Source organism: Alligator sinensis, unplaced genomic scaffold (assembly GCF_000455745.1).
Source record: "Alligator sinensis unplaced genomic scaffold, ASM45574v1 scaffold938_1, whole genome shotgun sequence".
Classification (NCBI taxonomy): Eukaryota; Metazoa; Chordata; order Crocodylia; family Alligatoridae; genus Alligator; species Alligator sinensis.
The window spans coordinates 1286471-1290913 of record NW_005842449.1 but is presented as its reverse complement, the minus strand read 5'-3'; the positions used below and the strand labels follow the sequence as shown (position 1 = coordinate 1290913).

Sequence of the window (4443 nt, the reverse complement as noted above, 5' to 3'; positions counted from 1 at the left end):
TGCGCGGCGCTGCTGTGCCTCGGGGCCGCGCGCTGCCAGCCAGGTAAGTGGGGACGGGCGCGGGGACGGGCTCAGCTTGCCCAGGCTCCCCGCAGCACCGACCAGCCGCCTGCAGCAGTGCCCAGGCTGAGCCCGGACTCGCGCGGGCTGTGCGGGGTCTCCTTCACCTCCACCAGCGTGCAGGCATCGGGGGCCTCCTCTGGCAGGGAAGGAGAGGTCTCTGCTTCCATGCTGGGATCCACTCCAGGTCCAGTCTCATTTGGGACCTAGAGGCGATGCTGCTTCTCCTTCAGCTGTTCCGCCATGGTGCTGACCTACTTCTTAGCTCCCCTCATCATCGCAGCCTGCTGGGATGTACGAGGGGGATTGCTGGGACGCTAAGGGTGAGGTGAGGTGGGCTTCCAGATGAGGATGAGGATGCCCACGGGTCCCTCAGCCACAGTCTGCTGAGGACTAGATCCAAGTCTTCTCATTAACTTCAGCAGGGTCAAAGTAATGTCGGATCCATTTCCAAAATGAGGGCTCAGATCAAGCGTAGTCGATGCTTGCCTGGCAAGGGAAGCACCATGACCACAGAGGTGGTCTTCATAGCCACACAGCATGCTGCTCTCCAGGCATGGGGATAGTACCTGCTAAGGTAATGTATATAATAAGCCTCCCGCTTAGCTGCTGGAGTGGGAAGGTCTTGGCTTTATGCCCACCTTATGAAATGGGAGACTTCTCCCTGGCTTGCCCCTGGGGCCTTATGGCTGAGGGCAAGCAGAAGTCCCGGGCATCCAAACCCCAACTCTCTGGACTTGTGCCTGCAAGTAGGATGCCCACCAAAAGTTTTGGGAACATCTGAAGCCCCAGATGGGGGTGGAGGATGTTTGCCAGTAGTAGGGCCACTTATGGTTTTGGACTCTTGGATTTGGAATTAGTTTTGGCTAATTTGGTTTGGGATACAAAAAAACACCCCCCCCCCCCCACCCCCAATCTCCAAAATGAGCCACTTGTTCCTTAGCAGTGAGAAGCTGCTAAGCATCAACAACATCTCCCCTTTGTTCGCGACAAATTTATATTTCAAGCCTGATCCTTAGCTATAAATCCCACTGGATTGGAACACAACTATTTTTTTCTATGAATAAGCAAAATGTTTTTTTTTTTCCAACTATTTGAGTTGGTCTAATAAAAAATATCAGATTTGCCCAAAGAACTTTGTCTGCCTGTGTCCTTAGACCAACACAGCTACAACCTACATCCTTTCAATATTACATTGCTATTGCCAATAACATCTAACGAGGACATTGATCATTTGAAAGCAAAATCAAGCTTAAAATTCTTAACTCCTCTTATTATTCTCTTAAACTTGCCTTATAAACTGCAGCACACATGCTGTAAATTGTCAGTCCCTGGCCTGAGACCTTCACTAAAACCAAGGCATAAATCCCTAAGTTAAAGCTTGTTCTGACTGTGTTCTAAAATGTTCTTAAATGTTAATTTTTTCTTTGTTTTAATTTCTTGGGTGGGGGGGAGGAATCCACATAAACAGACGATGCAAGATTGCGTTATATGCTGCACCTTTACATTGTATTATAACATTACATATTTATACACTTCTTAAAGTGTCTTATGTCTTTAGGAACTTTAAAAACTTGAGTTTTTAACATGGTAAATCTCAAGAGTTCTAACATCCATTGAATTAGTGAAATTTATGTAGGGTTTGTTGTTTTTTTTACATAGTTCACTCCTAACATTGATGAATTAAGCTAATTTTAGGAATGTAGGAATTATTTCTGCTCTTGTAAAACGGTGTTGTCATGGCTAATGAGCTGTAGCATTCTAGCTTATATACTTCAGTCCTCAAGCATAAAATATGTAGGGTACATTTTGGGTTTAAAGATACAGAGTACACTTTTGGTTTAAAGAATGAAAGCTGTTAGAGCACATTTCTTGATGCAGCTTTTCCAAAACCATTTATTTGTGGTTATTTTTTCTAAATACAGAAAGACAAATCAAAAGTATGTACATGCATTCTTCTGTTAAAAGCCCCTTTATTTTTTAAATAGGAGGTGTGATTTGCATATACACTAATCCCTTTTTATATCATCCTACCAGCACAAAGGGACCTTGACTTGAAAGTATTAAGGGCCCCTAATGTAAATGAGGGCCTGTAAGTGTTTTCCTGTCTTTTGGCTACAGTATAAGCTGATTCACAGGAGTAACTACTATTTAAAGTAGTATCAATATTTGGTCTTGGATATTGATGTTTCTTTGAGTTCAGTAAGTGCAACAAGAATTTATTCAAGCTCAGGATTTCACTTGTAATAATAAACATTTATTATGTATAGTTGTTTGACAAATCCTGTCTTTAGCTAGAGAATATAAATTGGTAAGTACCTGAGGTACTTAAGTGATTGTCTGTCCAGCTGGGTTCTCAGGTTCCAAGTAGACTATCTGCTTAAAAGGCAGGTTTAAACTTTGAAAAATCCCATCCTTAGTTTGAAAGTCTTGCAGATAAAAATTTGGCTATGCAAAGGAGCAGCACAAGACTATCCATGATGGTAGTGCCACTTAAGCCATACTTTGAAAGCTTGAATGCTTCGTTATATTGTGTTGAAAAACATTTCTACTGAAATTGCAAAGGTTCATTGGAAAACTGAACTTCTAGCCAAACCTTAAAAATTCTTAGATTTCAGCCAAAAGTTTTTGACAAAATATCTCGCTTCTCCTCAGAAATAAGACGCTTTATTAAAAAAAAAATCCGTCAATAAATCGTTTTGATGGAAATATACAACAGCCTCTAGCCTTTAATGCATAAACTTCATTCTGGCTTGCTGCATAGATGAGAATAACTCTCTCTCTCTTCAGGTTGAGTGACATTCTAGACTCTAGAGCATAAATATTCTATGTAGAGTTTCTTAGCATTCACTATTTAAAAACAAAAAGTATTCATTTCCATGGAGAAGAATTTGTTATAAGAAACCAGCCAGACTGCAAGAACAAGAAGATTTAATTAATACTATTGATTATTTTTAGCATTGCAGCCATTTTTCAGAGTGGGCCAGGGGAAAAAAAAAGCAAACAGAAGTTACAACATTCTACTCACGGTTTCAAAAAATGAATGAACAGCCAGGTCACATTCACAAGTTATAGGTAAAATACTGGAAACTAAATTATCTCATACTGTCTGTTCTTTATATTAGTTTTGTAGATTTTAATGGAAAATATGGGTTTTAATTGCTCTGACAATATACTAAAAGTTACAAGTGGCACCTTCATCGTTAATGTTATATGTACAATAAATGATACTTTGCTAAAATGAAGTAAGAATAAAGTAAATTTGACTAAAATATTGCTGTTGAAAACATAACTGGTACTAATGGGTTATAGGAGAGATTTAAAAGATGCTGCCACATTCAATAAAAGGATGAAACCCTATAAAAATAGAAGATGGTTCATGAACAGCTTGCATTGAAACCTGTTTAGAGAACATTTCAATAACACACACGACTGACCTTTGATTTGTGTGAGGGTTTTGTACAAATTCCAATGAGAGAGAAATACTCAACCTGTATGGACATGAACAGCCTAGCCCTAGAGGCTATTACAGCCAATGCAAAAAAGCATACCAGTGGCATAGTCAGTCACATTAATTTCCATCTGCATGTAGGCAGTAGAAGATAAAGCAATTGTTACCTGCTTTAGTTGCCTAATGCCATAGCAGATTAAATCTCCAGACTTTGAAAGATCCTTATAATCTCTTTAAAAAAGATGAGGTATGTTGCTCCACTAAGTAATTTTCTTCTTTAGGAAGAGGGGGTTTCCTGATTTTGAAGACTGTTTCACAAATACAATTATGGCAACTATGGTAAAACAAATGTTATTACTATTTCCGAAGTGAATGAAATAGATAAATTATTTCATCCAATAAATATTTTTATTCAGTATGAGCTACTTTTCTCAGACATAAAGAAATAATTGAAGTTTATGCTAGGGGTGCACTGACAGAGATTTTTTGGGTCTATTCTGATGGTCAATTTTTAATGAGCCATATTGGCCAATACTGATCCGATTGCCAATATGTGGCTGGGCAGCTGGAGAGCAGCATCCAGCTGGTAAGTCTGTTGTGGGGGAAGGGGCGGGGGGGTAGGGTAAGGGCGTGGTGTGGGGCAGATTGAGGCCCTATGGTGAGGGAGGGAGTGGTGCTGGGGCTGGGGCTGGGGCAGGGGCAGAGGCAGAGGCAGGGGCAGGCACTGCACAGCACAGCTGGGACAGGGCGTGGGACAGAGCTGCGAGCAGCTCATTCAAGGGGTGCAGTGGGAGATACCTTCTTCTGCTACATGCACCCTAGGAGGGCATGGGGGGGCATGTGCTGCTGGGAGGGGGGCTATGATGAATTTTGGTGTGGCTGCAGCCCTCCCCATAGCCCCCCTTCCAATGCCACCACTGCCCACCCCAAGT

The 4443-nt window shown here is 41.6% G+C and overlaps 1 protein-coding gene across 1 annotated transcript in view; it reads left to right on the top strand.

Moving 5' to 3' along the window:
- The first annotated feature begins 3028 nt into the window (after positions 1–3028).
- VWDE (von Willebrand factor D and EGF domains) overlaps positions 3029–4443 on the top strand; it is a 68228-nt gene continuing 66813 nt past the window's right edge. Inside the window, exon 1 of the mRNA XM_025212162.1 lies at positions 3029–3135. The gene's annotated coding sequence lies outside the window, so the exon portion shown is untranslated. The remainder of the gene's footprint in view (positions 3136–4443) is intronic.